The sequence below is a fragment of the Nerophis lumbriciformis genome, linkage group LG21 (genome assembly GCF_033978685.3).
Source record: "Nerophis lumbriciformis linkage group LG21, RoL_Nlum_v2.1, whole genome shotgun sequence".
NCBI lineage: Eukaryota > Metazoa > Chordata > Actinopteri > Syngnathiformes > Syngnathidae > Nerophis > Nerophis lumbriciformis.
The window spans coordinates 23856203-23879922 of record NC_084568.2 but is presented as its reverse complement, the minus strand read 5'-3'; the positions used below and the strand labels follow the sequence as shown (position 1 = coordinate 23879922).

At 39.0% G+C, this 23720-nt stretch overlaps 7 non-coding genes across 7 annotated transcripts; all 7 read right to left on the bottom strand.

Annotated features, from left to right (window-relative positions):
• Positions 1-5895: 5895 nt before the first annotated feature.
• On the bottom strand, positions 5896-5967 carry trnaq-cug (transfer RNA glutamine (anticodon CUG)). The gene has a single exon. It is a non-coding gene; the product is annotated as a tRNA-Gln (tRNA).
• Positions 5968-6151: 184 nt separating this feature from the next.
• trnap-cgg (transfer RNA proline (anticodon CGG)) lies at positions 6152-6223 on the bottom strand. The gene has a single exon. It is a non-coding gene; the product is annotated as a tRNA-Pro (tRNA).
• A 999-nt stretch (positions 6224-7222) lies between these two features.
• On the bottom strand, positions 7223-7294 carry trnap-ugg (transfer RNA proline (anticodon UGG)). The gene has a single exon. It is a non-coding gene; the product is annotated as a tRNA-Pro (tRNA).
• Positions 7295-8845: 1551 nt separating this feature from the next.
• On the bottom strand, positions 8846-8917 carry trnaq-cug (transfer RNA glutamine (anticodon CUG)). Its single transcript has one exon. It is a non-coding gene; the product is annotated as a tRNA-Gln (tRNA).
• Positions 8918-9438: 521 nt separating this feature from the next.
• On the bottom strand, positions 9439-9510 carry trnah-aug (transfer RNA histidin (anticodon AUG)). The gene has a single exon. It is a non-coding gene; the product is annotated as a tRNA-His (tRNA).
• A 3452-nt stretch (positions 9511-12962) lies between these two features.
• On the bottom strand, positions 12963-13034 carry trnap-agg (transfer RNA proline (anticodon AGG)). The gene has a single exon. It is a non-coding gene; the product is annotated as a tRNA-Pro (tRNA).
• A 1275-nt stretch (positions 13035-14309) lies between these two features.
• Positions 14310-14381, bottom strand: trnaq-cug (transfer RNA glutamine (anticodon CUG)). The gene has a single exon. It is a non-coding gene; the product is annotated as a tRNA-Gln (tRNA).
• Between the last annotated feature and the right edge of the window lie 9339 nt (positions 14382-23720).

Sequence of the window (23720 nt, the reverse complement as noted above, 5' to 3'; positions counted from 1 at the left end):
TGACGAGTGAGTATCCAATCACAGTCTCATTAACATCAGGCTACCTAGATAGGCTACTGTCAACAACTTGTGATCTGATTGGCTATCGCAACTGTCTCTCAACTCTATGTGTTCTCAAATTCATCCGCCGACGGTCCCGATGAGTATCCAATCACAGGACGCGTAAATGTCACGTTCTACCTGAGACCATAGAAGGCCTTACTGACAACAACTCCTGATCTGATTGGCAGTGTTGGGTTAGTTACTGAAAACCAGTAACTAGTTACAGTTACTAGTTACTTTATTTCAAAAGTAACTCAGTTACTAACTCAGTTACTTACACCAAAAAGTAATGCGTTACTGTGAAAAGTAACTATTTAGTTACTTCTACTCTTTGTTTTTAAAGCTCCCATTAATGCCCTTTTAGCCTTCATTTCAGTACTGTTATTGCACTGGAGAATAATACAATCTGTTGATCAACTTGACATACATTTGCATCACTGAACTCTGCTAAGCAATGTGCTCTACATACAACACACAAACAATGTGCTCTACATACAACACACAAAGACAAAGATATGTTTCAAAAGGCCAATTTATTTTGGACCATAACAAATTGACAAAACTATTTTAAATAGCTGCAACATAACATACATAAGTAACAAACAGCATAATAACACTAACACTAACACTAACCACGTTAAACCCAGATTTCGAACTAACAAAGGTCTTAACTCCTTTTCCTTCTATGTCACATCAATATGGAATGCACTCCCAACAGGTGTAAAATAAAGGGCATCTCTATCCTCTTTCAAAACCGCACTAAAAGAACACCTCCAGGCAACTACAACCCTAAACTAACACCCTCCCATCCACATAATACCTCTTCGGATTGTAAATAATCAAATGTAGACATTTTTTCTTATACTTTCTGATCTCTCTCTCTGTGTCCACTACTTGCTGTACATATCCTACCAAGTCAGTCATACACTGTTTCAATGTCCATTTCTCTGATGATGCAATTGTTGATGCTGTTGTTGATGACAGAAGTGTTGATACCAACCAAACCTAACCCCCACCCCCCACCCCACCCCCACCCCCCTCCTCTATATCCCACACCCCGGATTGTAAATAATTCAATGTCTATACCCTGATGATTATCTTGTGTGATGACTGTATTATGATGTTAGTATATATTTGATAGTATATATCTGTATCAAGAATCAGTGGACCCTGACTTAAACAAGTGTGAAAAACTTATTTGGGTGTTACCATTTAGTGGTCAATTGTACGGAATATGTACTGTACTGTGCAATCTACTAATAAAAGTTTCAATCAATCAATCAATCAACAACATAGCTGTAAAGCTGGCTTCACCTAAGGAAGGCACACGTGACATACACAGAGCCTAACCAGGCAGATTTGAATTGTTGTTTTGGGCAGTAGACGAGATCTTTGATCCAAGACACAACTTACATTTAACTAAAATGTTCTTTTCTTTGTGCTCAACAAAAGAAAAGAAGTGAGAATATCTCATACTTGCCAACCCTCCCGAATTTCAGTGCCTCTCGTCGGGACAACCATTCTCCAAATTTCTCCCGATTTCCAGCCGGACTTAAAGCACGCCCCCTCCAGGTCCGTGCGGACCTGAGTGGGGACAGCCTGTCGTCACGTCCGCTTGGCCAACCAAAAAGTAACCATAGAACACTATACCGTATAGGCGTTTAGTGTTCTGTGGTTACTTTTTTGTTGGCCAACGGTTTACGTTGTATTGCGCACCCCCCTCCCCTCCCCTTCCCACACCCAGACACGCACACACACACAGAGAGTGCAGAGGAAGAATCAGAAGCATGCAATAAAACACGATCAGATCCTCAGTTTCCAGCCGATACTACATACAAAATAACGTAAAATAACGCAGTAACGCATCATGTAGTAACGGTAACTGAGTTACTGAATATAAAAAATAACGCGTTAGATTACTAGTTACCGCCGAAACTAACGGCGTTACAGTAACGCGTTACTATGTAACGCGTTAGTCCCAACACTGCTGATTGGCTATCGCAACTGTCTATCAACTGTATGCCCTCGATCGCTTACAGTGCGTAGACACTCGCATTGTTGATTCTGAAGGCCTTGGGCAGATTTGGTACAGCATGGCAACATAAGCTAGCTGAATTCTGATTGGATAAAAACTCTAAACTAAAAACAACAGCACTGGAAGGAGCATAATATGACATGAAGAGAATATGAATATGTTTAGATATTTAGGGAAAGTAAATAAACAAATAATTTTCTGGTTATGTTAGGCCAGCAGAGAAGGCCTTGCTGGCCCTGACGGCACACCACTGATTTTCTCATATACTTTAATTAGCAAACCAAAACAATGATTATATGCATACATTTATTTCAAGCATGCATAAAACATTGACATTTGCACAAATCACCATGGTCAAAAAGGAGTAGGAAAAAGCAAATTGTATATTTTACTTTGAGAATGAACTACATAATATACATATTATGTAAAGTATATATATTTTTTGCTTTTAAGTATTGAAAATTATAGAAAATATTATTTATGTTGTTATTATGATGGTTATTATTAACCATATGTATTATTTACAACTTATTATATAGAAAACAAATATTTCTATTATCATAATACAAAATATTGATAACAATAATATGATTATTGCAATCATAAAAAATAAATAACAAAAATAATAGTCAAAATAATTATTGCCTTTAAATAATTAATAGTACCGTATTTTCCGGACCATAGGGCGCACCGGATTATAAAGCGCACTGCCGGTGAGCGGGTCTAGTCAGGTCTATTTTCATACAAAAAGCGCACCGAATTATGGGGTGCATTACAGAAGTCTGTGGAGGGGGGCGTGGCCTGCGGGCCTGCCATGGAACGGGGTGTTGCCAGGACCGGCCTCAGAGACAGCGACAGGTGCGTAGATGGCCCAGGTGGGCCTTGTTATCTAATCACTTGTTGCCTTTATTAGCAGCAGCCGTGATGAGACGAGTAGTTGGAGTTGGAGGTGCTGCTGAGCGGACGCAGGAGAGAAAGACAGTTTACTGGAAAGCAAAAGACTTTGCACTATTATATGAAAATAAATTAATATACCCGGAATTCCTGGCTCTCCTGGCAGTGTGCGGTGGTCTGAAGAACCCACTAGAGGGCAACCTCTACAGAGTCATAATATTTTTTAGTTTTTTTCTAAATGTAAAACACTTCCTTGTGGTCTGCATAACATGTAATGGTGGTTCTTTGGTCAAAATGTTGCATAGATTATGTTTTACAGATCATCTTCAAGCCGCTTTTCTGACAATCGCTTCTGGATGCGCCGTTTTGTGACTTCATCAGGACACCAGCATTGAATCACGGGCAGTTTGTTACATTTGATACAAAAAGAGTATGGGACCGGGGTTAGGTTGATTGGCAACACTAAATTGGCCCTAGTGTGTGAATGTGAGTGTGAATGTTGTCTGTCTATCTGTGTTGGCCCTGTGATGAGGTGGCGACTTATCCAGGGTGTACCCCGCCTTCCGCCCGAATGCAGCTGAGATAGGCTCCAGCACCCCCCGCGACACCGAAAGGGACAAGCGGTAGAAAATGGATGGATGGATGATATTAACAATTGACTTCAGGACAACACACTGCTGTTTAGAAAATTGGGGTAAACGTTAAGATCAAGTCTCACGTCACAAATGAAATGATTTTACAACTGTCTGTGTGAGGTAAAAAGTCACGATTGAATAAAGGAATTACAAACACCAGGGCTTGCAAAATGTAAGTTAATTGGAGGTCACAGCTTTCACAAGGAGGTTCCACTAAGATTTGAACTTCGATCACTGGATTCAAAGTCCAGTGTGCTAACCATTACACCATTGAACCTGCATAAACAAGTGCAAAACTATGGGATCCAACAGCACACAGGGTTAGATTTCATAGATTTGTATTGATCCATTGAGTGTGTGCCGTGAGAAAAATAGAGGTTAAAGTTTAAAAATAAGTCAAAAGTCATACATGAAAAGAAATTACACTGTGGACAAATGGAAAACTCATGCCTGATAAACACAAGGTCTTGTCTAGGAATTGAATTCAGGGCCTCTCGCACCCTTAGCGAGAAACATACGATGAGACCAACAAGCCCAAGGTAATCATGTTTCAACAAAAAATGTCATGAACTGTGAGATTTTTTACAGGGAACACAATCTAAAACTAGGTTAGTATATTGCACTTTTAACACTAATTTAAAGGTACGGCTATTTTCATGCAAAAAAGAACTGTCCTAAAACAATTTGAGTTCGTAAATTGAGGTACCACTGTATTTGATTTTATACATTTTCATTGATCCCTTGAGTGTGCAGTTTGGAAAATTGAGCTAAGAGTTTAAAATCACCGTTAAAGACTTGTCCAGGAATTTAACCCAGAACCTCTCGCAGCCAAAGCAAGAATCGTATCACGTGACCAACAAGCCCTGAGGTGTGCTTTACCCAATTTCTAAAGAACAATATATTTTATCTGGGGAGACAATCTGAAACTGCACTTTTATTAACACAAATTTTGATTCACTACAATTTTCATGCATAAATGAACAAGAGCTTTTTCAGGAATTGAACCTCAGACCTGAGCCAAAAATCATACGACTAGACCAACAAGCTCCGAGTTGTGATTTTGCAAACATCTCAATAAATATTATATTTTACAACGGGACACAATCTGAAACTGGGCTTCAATATTGCACTTTTAACCCAAATTGGATTTACTGCAATTTTTCTTTATACCAAAATGAACTAAGGCTTATTGAATACGACAAAATGTGGTCGTAGATTTAAGTACAACTGTATTTGAGTTTATAACATTTCGTTGATCCCTTGAGTGTGTGCAGTTTAGAAACTTGAGCTAAGAGTTTAAAATCACTGTTAAGGGCTTGTCAGGGAATTTAACCCAGGACCTCTCGCACACTAAGCGACAATCATACGACTGGACCAACAAGCCCCGAAAAGTCATGTTTCAACAAAAAATCTCATGAATTGTGAGATTTTAACTGGGAACGCATTCTGAAATTGGGTTAGTATATTGCACTTTTAACACTAATTTAAAGGTCTGGCTATTTTCATGCAAAAAAGAACTAAGGGTTACAAGCTCTGTCCTAAAACAATTAGAGCTTGTAAAATGAGATACCACTGTATTTGATTTTATACATTTTCATTGATCCCTTGAGTATGTGCAGTTTGGAAAATTGAGCTCAGAGTTTAAAATCACAGTTAAGGGCTTGTCAGGGAATTGAACCCAGGACCTCTCGCACCCTAAGCAAGAATCATACTACTAGACCAACAAGCCCTGAATTTGCCTTTACCAAATAAAATAAAAAAATTTATAGTTGAGGAAAATTGAGCGAAGAGTTTAAAATCAGGTCGAAAGTCAAAAAAAAAAAAAAAAAGACAAGACTTACAACTGTGTCTACGGGGGAAAGTAATGACTGAAAACAGGAATTATAAACTCAAGGGCTTGTCCATGGCACACAACCTGAAACAGTATTTTTCCACAAATCTCATGAAAGGTGAGATGTAAATAGGGTACACATTCTAAAATGTAATTACAGGGTACACTTTTCACCTAAATTAAAATTAAAAGTGATTTTCATGCGCTCAGGCCAAAAGCAACTTGTATTGGTAAATGTATTTACCACTGTATTTGATTTTATTTGATAGATCTTCATTGATCCCTTGAGTGTCTGCTGTTTGGGACATTGAAGTAAACGTTAAGATAAAGTCTCACGTCACAAATGAGACAACTTTACAACTGTCTGGTTGAGGTAAAAAGTCATGAATGAGTAAAGGAATTAGAAACACCAGGGCTTGCAACAAGGAAGTCAAGTGGAGGTCATAGCTTTCAGAATGAGGTTCCCCCAAGAATTGAACTTGGATCACTGGATTCAGAGTCCAGTGTGCTAACCATTACACCATGGAACCTGCATAAACGTGTAAAACTATGGGATCCAACAGCACACAGGGTTAGATTTCATAGATTTGTATTGCTCCATTGAGTGTGTGCCGTGAGAAAAATAGAGGTTAAAGTTTAAAATTAAGTCAAAAGTCATACATGAAAAGAAATTCAACTGTGGACAAATGAAGAACTCACGCCTGATAAACACAAGGGCTCGTCCGGGAATTGAACCCGGGACCTCTCGCACCCGAAGCGAGAATCATACGACTAGGCCAACAAGCCCTGAAGAATCATGTTTCATCGAAAAATCTCATGAATTGTGAGATTTTAACAGGGAACACGATCTAAAACTAGGTTAGTCTATTCACTTTTACCACTAATTTAAATGGCTATTTTGATGCAAAAAAGAACTAAGGGTTACAAGCTCTGTCCTAAAACAATTAGAGCTTGTAAATTGAGGTACCACTGTATTTGATTTTATGGATTTTCATTGATCCCTTGAGTGTGTGCAGTTTGAATAATTGAGGTAAGAGTTTAAAATCACACTGAAGGGCTTGTCCGGGAATTGAACCCGGGACCTCTCGCACCCTAAGCCAGAATCATACTAGTAGACCAACAAGCCCTGCAATTACCTTTACCAAATAAAAATAAAACATTTCATTTTATTTGGGCCGACTCTGTAACTGCACTTTTATTAACACAAATTTCGATTGACTACAATTTTCATGCATAAATGAACAAGAGCTTTTTCAGGAATTGAACCCCAGACCCGAGGCGAAAATCATACGACTTGACCAACAATTTCTGACTTGTGATTTTTCAAGAATCTCAATAAATGTGATATTTTGATAGGGGACACAATCTGAAACTGGGCTTCCATATTGGATCCTTTCATATTACAGTTATATTTGCAGGTTCCATGGTGTAATGGTTAGCACTCTGGACTCCAGAGGGGAGACAATCTTTAACTCCACTTTTACAAACACAAATTTTGATTCAATACAATTGTCATGCATAAATGAACAAGAGCTTTTTCAGGAGTTGAAGCCCAGACTCGAGGCGAAAATCATACGACTCGACCAACAAGCTCTGAGTTGTAATTTTGCAAAAATCTCAATAAATGTGATATTTTGATAGGGGACACAATCTGAAACTGGCCTTCCATATTGCACTTTTAACCCAAATTGAATTTACTGCAATTTGTATTATACCAAAATGAACTAAGCTTATGAACTCAGTCCTTGAGTGGACAAATGAAAAACTCATGCCTGATAAACACAAGGGCTTGTCCGGGAATTGAACCCGGGACCTCTCGCACCCAAAGCGAGAATCATACGACTAGACCAACAAGCCCTGAAAAATCATATTTCATCGAAAATCTCATGAGTTGTGAGATTTTAACAGGGAACACGATCTAAAACTAGGTTAGTATATTGCACTCTTACCACTAATTTAAAGGTCTGGCTATTTTCATGCAAAAAAGAACTAAGGGTTACAAGGTCTGTCCTATTACACTTAGAGTTCGTAAATTGAGGTACGACCATATTTGATTTTATACATTTTCATTGATCTCTTGCGTGTGTGCAATTTGGAAAATTGAGCTAAGAGTTTAAAATCACAGTGAAGGGTTTGTCTGGGAACCTCTCGCACCCTAAGCGAGAATCATACTACTAGACCAACAAGCCTTGAGTATGCCTTTACCAAAATTTTTTTTTAAATTTCATTTTATTTGGGGCGACTCTGTAACTGCACTTTTATTAATACAAATTTTGACTGACTACAATTTTCATGCATAAATGAACAAGAGCTTTTTCAGGAATTGAACCCCAGACTCAAGGCGAAAATCATACGACGAGACCAACAAGCTCGGAGTTGTGATTTTGCAAACATCTCAATAAATGTGATATTTTAATAAGGGACACAATCTGAAACTCGGCTTTCATATTGCACTTGTAAGCCAAATTGGATTTATTGCAATTAGTTCCAAACCAAATTGAACTAAGCTTATGAACTCAGTCCAAGAATAAAATGTGGTCGTAGATTTAAGTACGACTGTATTTGATTTTATACATTTTCGTTGGTCCCTTGAGTGTGTGCAGTTTGGAAAAAATCACTGTTAAGGGCTCGTCCGGGAATTGAACCCGGGACCTCTCGCACCCTAAGCGAGAATCTTACGACTCGACCAACAAGCCCCGAAAAGCTATCTTCAACAAAAAATGTCATGAATTGTGAGATTTTAACAGGGAACGCATTCTGAAACTGGGTTAGTATATTGCACTTTTACCACTAATTTAAAGGTATGGCTAATTTCATGCAAAAAAAGAATTAAGGGTTACAAAGTCTGTCCTAAAACAATTAGAGCTTGTAAATTGAGGTACCACTATACTTGATTTTATGGATTTCCATTGATCCCTTGAGTGTGTGCAGTTCAGCAGTTGAGGAAAATTGAGCTAAGAGTTTAAAATCAGGTCGAAAGTCAAAAAAAAAAAAAAATGACAAGACTTACAACTGTGTCTACGGGGGAAAGTAATGACTGAAAACAGGAATTATAAACTCAAGGGCTTGTCCATGGCACACACCCTGAAACAGTATTTTTCCCCAAATCTCATGAAAGGTGAGATGTACATAGGGTACACATTCTAAAATGTAATTACCGGTACACTTTTCACCTAAATTAAAATTAAAAGTGATTTTCATGCGCTCAGGCCAAAAGCAACTTGTATTGGTAAATGTATTTACCAATGTATTTGATTTTATTTGATAGATCTTCATTGATCCCTTGAGTGTCTGCTGTTTGGGAAATTGAGGTAAACGTTAAGATCAAGTCTCACGTCACAAATTAAACGACTTTACAACTGTCTGTGTGAGGTAAAAAGTCAACTGGAGGTCATAACTTTCACAAGGAGGTTCCACCAAGATTTGTACTTGGATCACTGGATTCAGAGTCCAGCATGCTAACCATTACACCATGAAACCTGCATAAACATGTGTAAAACGTTGGGATCCAACAGCACACAGGATTTGATTTCATAGATTTTTATTGATCCATTGAGTGTGTGCCATGAGAAAAATAAAGGTTGAAGTTTAAAATTAAGTCAAAAGTCATACATGATAATAAATTCAACTGTGGACAAATGAAGAACTCATGCCTGATAAACACAAGGGCTTGTCCGGGAATTAAACGTAGGACCTCTCGCACCCGAAGCGAGAATCATACGATTAGACCAACAAGCCCTGAAGAATCATGTTTCATCGAAAAATCTCATGAATAGTGAGATTTTAACAGGGAACACGATCTAAAACTAGGTTAGTATATTGCACTTTTACCACTAATTTAAAGGTCTGGCTATTTTCATGCAAAAAAGAACTAAGGGTTACAAGGTCCACTTAGAGTTCGTAAATTGAGGTACCACTATATTTGATGTTATACATTTTCATTGATCCCTTGCGTGTGTGCAGTTTGGAAAAGTGAGCTAAGAGTTTAAAGTCACAGTTAAGGGCTTGTCCGGGAATTAAACCCGGGACCTCTCGCACCATAAGCGAGAATCATACTACTAGACTAACAAGCCTTGAGCTTTTCTTTACAAATTTTTTTTTTAAATGTCATTTTATTTGGGGCGACTCTCTGTAACTGCTCTTTTATGAACACAAATTTTGATTGACTACAATTTTCATGCATAAATGAACAAGAGCTTTTTCAGGAATTGAACCGCAGACCCGAGGCGAAAATCATACGACTAGACCAACAAGCTCTGAGTTGTGATTTTGCAAAAATCTCAATAAATGTGATATTTTAATAAGGGACACAATCTGAAACTGGGCTTTCATATTGCACTTTTAACCCAAATTGGATTTACTGCAATTTGTTTCATATCAAAATGAACTAAGCTTATGAACTCAGTCCTAGAACAAAATGTGGCCGTAGATTTAAGTACCACTGTATTTGATTTTGTACAATTTCGTTGATCCCTTGAGTGTGCGCAGTTTGTAAAATTGAGCGAAAAGTTTAAAATCACTGTTAAGGGCTTGTCTAGGAATTGAACCCAGGACCTTTAACACCCTAAACGAGAAACATACGACTAGACCAACTAGCCCCAAAAAATCATGTTTCAACAAAAAATCTCATGAATTGTGAGATTTTAAAGGGGAACATTATCACCAGACCTATGTAAGCGTCAATATATACCTTGATTTTGCAGAAAAAAGACCATATATTTTTTTAACCGATTTCCGGACTCAAAATGGGTGAATTTTGGCGAATTAAACGCCTTTCTATTATTCGCTGTCGGAGCGATGCCAACGTGACGTCACATCGGGAAGCAATCCGCCATTTTCTCACTTTCGTCGGTGTGTTGTCGGAGGGTGTAACAACACGAACAGGGACGGATTCAAGTTGCACCAGTGGCCCAAAGATGCGAAAGTGGCAAGAAATTGGACGAAATTTGTTCAAAATACGAGGGTGTGGGGAAAGCCGACGAAATGGTCAGTCGTTTGTTCCGCACACTTTACCGACAAAAGCTATGCTACGACAGAGATGGCAAGAATGTGTGGATATCCTGCGACACTCAAAGCAGATACATTTTCAACGATAAAGACCCTAGCTTCCCTGGCCTGCTGACATCAACTCCAAAACTGGACGGATCAGCTTTCAGGCAAAGAGAGCGGATGAGGGTATGTCTACAGAATATATTAATTGATTAAAACTTTATTCATTACTCGCGGTTTTATGTAAATTATTATACATAAACTGTGTTTACCAATAATTTAGCTTAAAAACATTTATTTTTTTCAATCATTCGAATACATTCGGGTAGTCTTGTGTAATGCAGTATTTTGTGTCTATTTAGGTATGGTTAACCTGAGTGCTGAAATCGTGGAAAAATATATGTTCTTAGCGCGCCTGAAATGGGCTGTCTGCACTCTCAAAGTGCATGTTGTTGCCAAATGTATTTCATATGCTGTAAACCTAGTTCATAGTTGTTAGTTTCCTTTAATGCCAAACAAACACATAGCAATCGTTGGTTAGAAGGCGATCGCCGAATTCGTCCTCGCTTTCTCCCGTGTCGCTGGCTGTCGTGTCGTTTTCGTCGGTTTCGCTTGCATACGGTTCAAACCGACATGGCTCAATAGCTTCAGTTTCTTCTTCAATTTCGTTTTCGCTACCTGCCTCCACACTACAACCATCCGTTTCAATACATGCGTAATCTGTTGAATCGCTTAAGCCGCTGAAATCCGAGTCTGAATCCGAGCTAATGTCGCTATAATTTGCTGTTCTATCCGCCATGTTTGTTTGTATTGGCATCACTGTGTGACGTCACAGGAAAATGGACGGGTGTTTATAACGATGGTTAAAATCAGGCACTTTGAAGGTTTTTTTAGGGATATTGCGTGATGGGTAAAATTAAAAATAAAACTTCGAAAAATAAAATAAGCCACTGGAAACTGATTTTTAATGGTTTTAACCCTTCTGAAATTGTGATAATGTTCCCCTTTAACAGGGAACGCAGTCTGAAACTGGGTTAGTATATTGCACTTTTACCACTAATTTAAAGGTAGGGCTTTTTTCATGTAAAAAAGAACTAAGGATTACAAGCTCTGTCCTAAAACAATTAGGGATCATAAATTGAGGTACCACTATATTTTGTATTTTCATTGATCCCTTGAGTGTGTGCAGTTCGGAAAATTGAGCTAAGAGTTTCAAATCACTATGAATGATTTAACCTTCTCGCACCCAAAGTGAGAGTCACACTACTAGACCAACAAGTCCTGAACTGTGCTTTACCAAATTCTCAAAAGAGTTGATATTTTATTTGGGGAGACACTCTGTATCTGCACTTTTATGAATACACATTTTGATTCACTACAATTTTCATGCATAAATAAACAAGAGCTTTTTCAGTAATTGAACCCCAGACCCGAGGTGAGAATCATACGACGAGACCACAATAATTATGTTTCAACAAGAAAATCTCATGAATTGTGAGATTTTAACAGAGAACACAATCTAAAACTAGGTTAGTATATTGCACTTTTACCACTAAAGGTACGGTTTTTTTCATGCAAAAAAGAACTAAGGGTTACAAGCTCTGTCCTAAAACAAATAGACTCTCTGTAATTGCACTTTTATTAACACAAATTTTGATTGACTACAATTTTCATGCATAAATGAACAAGAGCTTTTTCAGGAATTGAACCCCAGACCCGAGGCGAAAATCATACGACTTGACCAACAATTTCTGAGTTGTGATTTTGCAAGAGCCTCAATAAATGTGATATTTTAATAAGGGACACAATCTGAAACTGGGCTTCCATATTGCACTTTTAACCCAAATTGGATTTACTGCAATTTGTATCATACCAAAATGAACTAAGATTATGAACTCAGTCCTCGAGTGGACAAATGAAAAACTCATGCCTGATAAACACAAGGGCTTGTCCGGGAATTGAACCCGGGACCTCTCGCACCCGAAGCGAGAATCATACGACTAGACCAACATCCATCCATCCATCCATTTTCTACCGCTTATTCCCTGTGGGGTCGCGAGGGGCGCTGGAGCCTATCTCAGCTACAATCGGGCGGAAGGCGGGGTACACCCTGGACAAGTCGCCACCTCATCGCAGGGCCAACACAGATAGACAGACAACATTCACACTCACATCCACACACTAGGGCCAATTTAGTGTTGCCAATCAACTTATCCCCAGGTGCATGTCTTTGGAAGTGGGAGGAAGCCGGAGTACCCGGAGGGAACCCACGCATATTTCATCAAAAAATCTCATGAATTGTGAGATTTTGACAAGGAACACGATCTAAAACTAGGCTAGTATATTGCACTTTTACCACTAATTTAAAGGTCTGGCTATTTTCATGCAAAAAAGAACTAAGGGTTACAAGCTCTGTCCTATTAGACTTAGAGTTCGTAAATTGAGGTACCACCATATTTGATTTTATACATTTTCATTGATCCCTTGCGTGTGTGCAGTTTGGAAAATTGAGCTAAGAGTTTAAACTCACAGTGAAGGGCTTGTCCGGGAATTGAACCCGGGACCTCTCGCACCCTAAGCGAGAATCATACTACTAGACCAACAAGCCTTGAGTTTCCCTTTACCAAATTTTTTTTTTAAATTTATTTTATTTTGGGCGACTCTGTAACTGCACTTTTATTAACACAAATTTTGATTGACTACAATTTTCGTGCATAAATGAACAAGAGCTTTTACAGGAATTGAACCCCAGACCCGAGGCGAAAATCATACGACTTGACCAACAATTTCTGAGTTGTGATTTTGCAAACATCTCAATAAATGTGATATTTTAATAAGGGACACAATCTGAAACTCGGCTTTCATATTGCACTTTTAACCCAAATTGGATTTACTGCAATTAGTTTCATACCAAAATGAACTAAGCTTATGAACACAGTCCAAGAACAAAATGTGGTCGTAGATTTAAGTACCACTGTATTTGATTTTTTACATTTTCGTTGATCCCTTGAGTGTGTGCAGTTTGGAAAAATGAGCTAAGAGTTTAAAATCACTGTTAAGGGCTTGTCCGGGAATTGAACCCGGGACCTCTCACACCCTAAGCGAGAATCATACGACTAGACCAACAAGCCATGTTTCAACATAAAACTCTCATGAATTGTGAGATTTTAACAGGGAACGCATTCTGAAACTGGGTTAGTATATTGCACTGTTACCACTAATTTAAAGGTATGGCTAATTTAATGCAAAAAAAGAATTAATGGTTACAAAGTCTGTCCTAAAACAATTAGAGCTCGTAAATTGAGGTACCACTGTACTTGATTTTATGGATTTCCATTGATCCCTTGAGTGTGTGCAGTTCAGCAGTTGAGGAAAATTGAGCTAAGAGTATAAAATCAGGTCAAAAGTCAAAACAAAACAAAAAAGACAAGACTTACAACTGTGTCTACGGGGGAAAGTAATGACTGAAAACAGGAATTATAAACTCAAGGGCTTGTCCATGGCACACACCCTGAAACAGTATTTTTCCACAAATCTCATGAAAGGTAAGATGTAAATAGGGTACACATTCTAAAATGTAATTACCGGTACACTTTTCACCTAAATTAAAAAAAAAAGTGATTTTCATGCGCTCAGGCCAAAAGCAACTTGTATTGGTAAATGTATTTACCATGTATTTGATTTTTTTTGATAGATCTTCATTGATCCCTTGAGTGTCTGCTGTTTGGAAAATTGAAGTAAACGTTAAGATCAAGTCTCACGTCACAAATTAAACGACTTTACAACTGTCTGTGTGAGGTAAAATGTCACGATTGAATAAAATAATTACAAACACCAGGGCTTGCACTAAAAAAGTCAAATGGAGGTCATAGCTTTCACAAGGAGGTTCCACCAAGATTTGAACTTGGATCACTGTATTCAGAGTCCAGCATGCTAACCATTACACCATGGAACCTGCAAACATTTTGTAAAACAAAAGGATCCAACAGTACACAAGGTTTGATTTGATTTGATAAATTTTTATTGATCCATTGAGTGTGTGTCGTGAGAAAAATAGAGGTAAAAGTTTAAATTTAAGTCGAAAGTCATGGATGAAAATAAATTTGACTGTGGACAAATGAAAACCCCACTTCTTATAAATACAAGGGCTTGACCTGGAATCAAAGCGAGAATCAGACGACTAGACCAACAAGCCCCGAAACCCTGTGTTCAGACCAAAGATCAAGTCTCACGTCACAAATGAAACGACTTTACAACTGTCTTGTGAGGTAAAAAGTCATGAATGAATAAAGGAATTAGAAACACCAGGGCTTGCAACAAGGAAGTCAAGTGGAGGTCACAGCTTTCAGAAGGAAGTTCCACCAAGATTTGAACTTGAATCACAGGATTCAGAGTCCAGTGTGCTAACCATTACACCAAAGAACCTGCAAAAACATGTGTAAAACGTTGGGATCCAACAGCACACAGGATTTGATTTCATAGATTTGTATTGATCCAATGAGTGTGTGCCGTGAGAAAAATACAAGTTGAAGTTTAAAATTAAGTCAAAAGTCATACATGAATAGAAATTCAACTGTGGACAAATGAAGAACACATGCCTGATAAACACAAGGGCTTGTCCGGGAATTGAAAAGGAATTGACCTCTCACACCCGAAGCGAGAATCATACGACTAAACCAACAAGCCCTGAAGAATCAGGTTTCTTTAAAAAATCTCATGAATTGTGAGATTTTAACAAGGAACACGATCCAAAACTAGGTTAGTATATTGCACTTTTACCACTAATTTAAAGGTCTGGCTATTTTCATGCAAAAAAGAACTAAGGGTTACAATCTCTGTCCTGAAACAATTAGAGTTCATAAATTGAGGTACCACTGTATTTGATTTTATACATTTTCATTGATCCCTTGCGTGTGTGCAGTTTGGAAAATTGAGCTAAGAGTTTAAAATCACAGTTAAGGGCTTGTCCAGGAATTGAACCCGGGACCTCTCGCACCTGTAATATTCTTAGGTAATACGATCTCCGAGCGGTCCCTGAAGTATACACGAATATGATTGGCCCAAGAAATGAGGTACTTCCTGTTTAAGCGTTGCCGGACATGTGATGTGTTATCCCACGAGTCGTGAATAAGAGTACAGTTAGCAGCACGTCGTGTGTTGGCTCAACTTATTTCCACAACACGGAACAAGACATGGTGTCAGAATAAAAGGAAAGAAGAACTTTGCAACAAGATGGACGTCGCCGGAGTTCCTTCACCTCGAATGGATTGGGATGCGAGCAACCTGCCCGAAGCATGGCGGAAGTTTAAGCTCCACGTAGAGTTGATGTTTTCAGGTCCTTTTAAGAAAAAAGGAGAGGAAGAAAAGTGCAGCTATCTTCTCATTTGGATTGGCGAAAGAGGACGGGACATATTTAACACATGGACACTTACAGACGACGAACGAAAGGTACTGATTACGTACTATGAGCGCTATGAAGCATTCGTGATGCCAAAGTCAAACATAATATTTGCTCGTTATAAATTTCATGAAAAAGTCCAAGGAGCTAACGAGCCATTTGAACAGTTTTTGACGGAGTTGAGACTGCTTGTGAAGGACTGCAATTATGCAAACAAGGAGGAGATGGTGAGAGACCGTGTCGTGTTTGGGATCCATTCACCTAAAGTAAGAGAAAAGCTACTGAGTGTCGGTTCCGATTTGATGTTGGATAAAGCTATAGATATAGTCAGGTCCAGAGGTGGGTAGTAACGCGCTACATTTACTCCGTTACATCTACTTGAGTAACTTTTGGGATACATTGTACTTCTAAGAGTAGTTTTAATGCAACATACTTTTACTTTTACTTGAGTATATTTATAGAGAAGAAACGCTACTTTTACTCCGCTACTTTTATCTACATTGAGCTCGCTACTCATTTTTATCGATCTGTTAATGCACGCTTTGTTTGTTTTGGTCTGTCAGACAGACTTTCATAGTGCCTGCGTTTCAACAAATACAGTCACTGGTGACGTTCACTCCGTTCCACCAATCAGATGCAGTCACTGGTGACGTTGGACCAATCAAACAGAGCCAGGCGGTCACATGACCTGACTTAAACAAGTTGAAAAACTTATTGGGGTGTTACCATTTAGTGGTCAATTGTACGGAATATATACTGTACTGTGCAATCTACTAATAAAAGTTTCAATCAATCAATCAAAAGTGTGAAGGAAAAAATACCCTTTTTTATTTCAACCGTACATCCCGTCAAAAGCCTAAAGACTGGCTGCACAGTTCCTGTCTTCACAATAAAAGTGCCGCTCCATCGCGCCTGCGCTTTCAAAACAAGAGTCTCCGAAAGCCAGCGCAAACAAGCTAGCAAGCTACGGAGTTTGCCGCCAATGTATTTCTTGTAAAGTGTATAAAAACGAATATGGAAGCTGGACAAATAAGATGCCAAAAACCAACCACTTTCATGTGGTATTAGACAGAAAGGAGGAACTTTTTTTCTCCTCCATTTGAAAACGTGGACGCTATCAGCACTACTATCTGATTACAATCAATGCAAGTCATCAGAATCAGGTAATACACCAACTTATATTCTTGTCTTCATGAAAGAAAGGAATCTATATGTGTTAAACATGCATGTATATTCATTAAAACACCTTTAACATGTAAACAAAAACGGCAAAATAAATAAATATAAATTATATACTGTATATATATATATATATATATATATATGTATGTATATATAAATGTGTGTATATATATATATATATATATATATATATATATATATATATATATATGTGTGTGTATGTATATATATATATATATATGTGTATATATATATATATATATATATATGTATATATATATATATATATATATATATATATATATGTATATATATATATATATATATATATATATATATATATATATATATATATATATATATATATATATATATATATATATATATATATGTGTGTGTGTATGTTACTCATCAGTTACTCAGTACTTGAGTAGTTTTTTCACAACATACTTTTTACTTTTACTCAAGTAAATATTTGGGTGACTACTCCTTACTTTTACTTGAGTAATAAATATCTAAAGTAACAGTACTCTTACTTGAGTACAATTTCTGGCTACTCTACCCACCTCTGGTCAGGTCTCATGACATGGCACAAGCACAGCTCAAAACTATAGCTAGCGGCTACAGCGGCCTGCACGAGCAGACTGTCCATGCTATCAGTCGCCATTATCCAAGGAAGACAGCTTGGAAAATGCGCCACGACAAGGCAACAGAGCACACCTACAGACCTGATGGGGACAGAGAGCGTCATAAAAGTTGTGGCTACTGCGGAAACAAGCCTCATGGAGCAAAAGACAGATGTCCAGCCAAAGGTAAACAGTGCAAGATATGCAGCAAATGGAACCATTTCGCAAAAGTATGCCGCTCAAAGCAGAGTACAGGAGTGCACACTGTAAGTGAAATAGACTCACTCAGCAAGACAGACAATGAAGAATTATTTATTGATGCAGTTACACAAGGCAGCGGTAACAAAAGAGAAACTGAACAGGCATATGCAGATGTGTTGGTTGGACCAAGTAAAACTACTGTCACCTTCAAGCTAGACACCGGAGCTTCAGCTAATGTCATTCCCACTAATGTTTTCCAAAGGTTTGGGATACAGGACACACTACAACCAACAACACGCCCTCTCTATGGCTATGGGGGTGAGAAGTTATCCGTCAGAGGAAAATGCAACATTAAATGCCAGTACAAAAGCATCCATCTGACATTAAAGGTCCACATCGTTGACACACAAGCTCCTCCTGTGTTAGGATTAAAAGCCTGTTTGGATTTTGGACTCATTAAACTTATACTGTCCGTGCACAGCACACCTGAGACATCGGTTATGGATGAGTTTGCTGACGTGTTCACAGGAATAGGACTGTTTCCTGGAGAGTGTACAATTCACATTAAACCCGAATCAGTACCTGTAGTTCACCCACCTAGGCGCGTCCCTCTGGCCCTTCGTGACCGCCTCAAAGAGGAATTACAAAACATGGAAAAACAAGACATAATTGTAAAAGTCACTGAACCAACCGAATGGGTTAATTCAATGGTAGCAGCAGAAAAACCACGCACAGGAAAACTAAGAGTATGTCTGGATCCAAGGGATCTAAATAAAGTCATCAAACGCCCGCACTACCCCTTACCTACCCTTGAGGACACCACATCCAAATTGGCAGGAGCCTGTTTCTTCAGTGTAATGGATGCAAGGTCAGGCTACTGGGCCATCAAGCTTTCAGATGAGTCCTCAAAGCTGACAACCTTCAACACTGTTTTCGGACGATACAGATTCCTTCGCTTACCTTTTGGACTGATTTCGGCTCAAGATGAGTTTCAGCGTAAAGTTGACGAGACTTATGAGGGTTTGCAGGGTGTCACAGCAATAGTCGATGATATCCTCATCTATGGCAAGACTAAAGAAGAACATGGTACCAACCTCCGTGCAATGTTGCAGCGCTCCAGGGAGCGAGGAGTTAAGCTCAACCCAGATAAGAGTACAATCTGTGCTACTGAAGTCAGCTACTTTGGGCACCGAATCACCAAGGATGGAATCAAGCCTGATCCAGCCAAGATTGCAGCTGTGAAGGACATGGAGCCACCGAGAGACAAAGGTGAGCTGGAAACAATCCTTGGCATGATTAACTACTTGTCCAAATTTGCCCCTGGACTGTCTGATGTCAATGCACCCATGCGTCACCTATTAAAAGATTTGAGTGAATTCAGATGGGATGCACAGCAAGAGGAAGCATTCGGAAAGATTAAAGAGCTCCTCACTCAGGAACCAGGTCCAGTGTTAAGGTATTTTGACCCGAGCAAGGAACTCAGACTCCAAGTTGACGCATCAAAATATGGATTAGGGGCAGTACTATTACAAGAAGGAAAGCCCATAGGCTATGCATCTAAGTCACTAACTGATTGTGAAGTCAATTATGCACAAATTGAGAAGGAGTTATTTGCTATTCTGTTTGGGTGCAAGCGTTTCCACCAGTACATATATGGTCGCCACATCACCGTGGAAAGTGACCATAAGCCACTTGAATCCATTTTGCAAAAACCACTTGCAGCAGCGCCTCCAAGGTTACAAAGAATGATGCTACAGCTACAGAGGTATAACTTCACCATCACTCACAGACCAGGCAAAGACATTCTTGTCGCAGACACTCTCTCCAGAAAGTCACTGCCTAACCAGGACACCAGCCTCAGTGAAGGTATGGACATGCAGGTGCACACCGTTTATAGCAACCTACCTGTCAGTGACACCAGACTTGAAGACATCAAGGTGGAGACTGGAAAGGATGCTCAACCCATCTTGCTGGAAAAGATAATTAAGTCAGGATGGCCCGAGGAGAGGAAACGATGCCCTCAGAACATAGCGGAGTATTGGAACTACCGGGACGAGCTCTCGCAGATGAATAACATCCTGTTCAAGGGGGAAAAAATCATCATACCCAACTCACTGCGCACAGAGATGTTATCCCGTATCCATGCAGGTCACATGGGTATGGAAAAGTGTAAACAAAGAGCGCGTGACATCATCTTCTGGCCTGGGATGAACAAACAGATTGAGGAGTTAGTTGGTAAATGCCACATCTGCAATGAACATAAACCATCAAACACTAAAGAGCCAATGATAAGTCACAAGATCCCAGACAGGCCATGGCAAACAGTGGCTACTGACCTGTTCACTTGGAACAATGATGATTATTTAGTCACAGTAGACTATTACAGCAGATACTTTGAGCTAAACAGATTAAACAGCACCACAGCTGCTGCTGTTATACATAAACTAAAATCTTCTTTTGCAAGACACGGGATACCAGAGACTGTTATATCAGACAATGGTCCACAGTACAGATGTAGAGAGTTTGATGTTTTTGCCAACACATGGGGATTCACACATATTACCTCCAGCCCATGCTATCCTCAAAGTAATGGGTTAGCCGAGAATCGGTTCACATTGCAAAGTCCCTTATGGAAAAGGCCAAAGCTGATCAGAAAGACCCTTATCTGAGTCTGCTTGAATATCGCAATACCCCAGTGGACAACTTCAAATCACCAGTTCAGCTGCTCATGAGTCGTCGCACACGATCAATCCTGCCTAACACCCATCAACAGCTGCAACCCAAAACTATCAGCCACAAGGATGTTCACATCATGAGAACCAACAAACAACACCAGCAGAAGAAATACTATGACAGATCAGCTAAGCAAATGTCACCTTTGCATGAAGGACAATACATCCGTTTTCAGGAGAAAGGCTACTGGAAACCAGCAGTTGTCATTCGTTCAGCTGATACCGAAAGATCATACCACATACGTGCATCAGGAGGACAAGAATATAGGCGAAATAGACGACATCTCTTGGACACAAGAGAGACACTGACCACTCAGACTGAAGAAAACACAAAACATGACACACAACATGCACCGCATACTGACACACCACACACCTCAAAGATAACAGAAGAAACAGCCCCACAGCCTGTGCGGTATCAGACAAGGTCTGGACGTGAGGTTAAGCCCAGAGTTATGGATTTATAAAAATTATGCTCAATGGTGTTCAGATATGTACAATTCAATAACATTGTGATTGTGTTTCTATTTACAACAGTATGACATTCGAGCAGGTTAAGTGATAATTGAAATCTGTTGTTGAATTCTTACTTTATGACAGTCGTACATGTGCTACTTGAATTTCAATACGTTTCAGTAATGGTTATTGCACAGAGTGTGTTTTCTTAAATGTTGTGTTCCATATTTTTCTAAAAGAAGGGGGATGTAATATTCTTAGGTAATACGATCTCCGAGCGGTCCCTGAAGTATACACGAATATGATTGGCCCAAGAAATGAGGTCTTCCTGTTTAAGCGTTGCCGGACATGTGATGTGTTATCCCACGAGTCGTGAATAAAAGTACAGTTAGCACCACGTCGTGTGTTGGCTCAACTTATTTCCACAACACGGAACAAGACAGCACCCTAAGCGAGAATCATACTACTAGACCAACAAGCCCTGCATTTACCTTTACCAAATAAAAATAAACAATTTCATTTTATTTGGGCCGACTCTGTAACTGCACTTTTATGAACACAAATTTTGATTGACTACAATTTTCATGCATAAATGAACAAGAGCTTTTTCAGGAATTGAACCCCAGACCCGAGGCGAAAATCAAATGACTAGACCAACAAGCTCTGAGTTGTGATTTTGCAAAAATCTCAATAAATGTGATATTTTAATAAGGGACACAGTCTGAAACTGGGCTTCCATATTGCACTTTTAACCCAAATTGAATTTACTGCATTTTTTTTTCATACCAAAATGAACTAAAGATTATGAGCTCATTCCTAGAACAAAATGTGGTCGTAGATTTAAGTACAACTGTATTTGATTTTATAAAATGTCGTTGATCCCTTGAGTGTGTGCAGTTTGGAAAATTGAGCTAAGAGTTTATAATCACTGTTAAGGGCTTGTCTGGGAATTTAACCCAGGACCTCTCACACACATAGCGAGAATCATACGACTAGACCAACAAGCCCCGAAAAGTCATGTTTCAACAAAAAATCTCATGAATTGTGAGATTTTGACACGCAACACAATATAAATTAGTATATTGCACTTTTACCACTAGTTTAAAAGTATGATTATTTTCATGCAAAAAAGAACTAAGGGTTACAAGGTCTGTCCTAAAACAATTAGAGCTCGTAAATTGAGGTACCACTGTACTTGATTTTATGGATTTTCATTGATCCCTTGAGTGTGTGCGGTTTGGAAAATTGAGCTAACAGTTTAAAAATCACTGTTAAGGGTTTGTCTGGCAGTTCAACCCAAGACCTCTCGCACCCAAAGTGAGAATCATACGACTAGACCAACCTGAGTGGTCCTTCACCAAATTCTCAAAAAAAGTTGATATTTTATCTGGGGACACAATCTGTAACTGCACTTTTATTACAGTTTTTTTTTCCATTTACTTACACACAATTTTACTAACTGTGTCTTTTTTTCAAAAGATATACACACTTTTCCAAACACCACATTCAATCTTCTTGATCCCTAGATTATTTGCAAAATGACACACTTCGGTCAAAACATATGCCCATTCTTCAAAATAAAGCAAGCATTTGTAAAAATGCAGTTTTATTGTCATCTCACTCACACAGACTTCAAATGATAAGACACTATTGGAGTGTCTTGCACCTGGCTCGCTGACAACGAGCTATCCATACACTTGGGTAAAACGGAATCCATCCTGTTTGGGTCCCACATCAACCTTAAGAAAGTCAATGGCTTCACTATAAAAGTGGGTGACATTGTTATCACCAGGAAGGATGAGGTCACCTACCTAGGTTCCATTCTAGAGGCTAATCTTTCCTGTGATAAAATGGCAACCAAGGTAATCAAAAAGGTCAACCAACGAACGAGATTTCTCTGTAGAATTTCCTCTCTGGTCAACAAAAGCACCATGAGGATTTTAGCGGGAACTCTCGTTCAACCCTTTTTCGATTACGCATGCACCTCCTGGTACCCTAGCACCTCCAAAACCCTCAAATCTAAACTCCAAACATCCCAGAACAAGCTAGTCAGATTACTTCTAGACCTCCACCCCAGATCCCACCTCACTCCTACCCACTTCTCCAAAGTGGGCTGGCTCAGGGTGGAGGACAGAGTAAAACAACTTGCACTGAGCCTAGTCTATAAAATCCGCTACACCTCCCTGATACCGAAGTACATGTCAAACTACTTCCTTAACGTAAATGACCGCCATAACCACAACACCAGGGGGAGCTCCACTAACCACGTTAAACCCAGATTCCGATCTAACAAAGGTCTTAACTCATTCTCTTTCTATGCCACATCAATGTGGAGTGCGCTCCCAACAGGTATAAAAGAAAGGGCATCTCTATCCTCCTTCAAAACCGCAATAAAAGTACACCTCCAGGCAACTACAACCCTAAACTAAAACCCTCCCTGGATTGTTAATAATCAAATGTAAACAATCAAATGTAGATACTTTTCTTATGCCTTCTGATCTCTCTCTCTCTCTCTCTCTCTCTCTATGTCCACTACTTGCTGTACATATCCTACCAAGTCAGACCTACACTGTTTCAATATCCATTTCTCTGTTCTCAATTGTTGATGACTGATGATAACAACCAAACCTAACCCCCACCCCCCGAATTGTAAATAATGTAAATAATTCAATGTATACACCCTGACGATTATCTTGTGT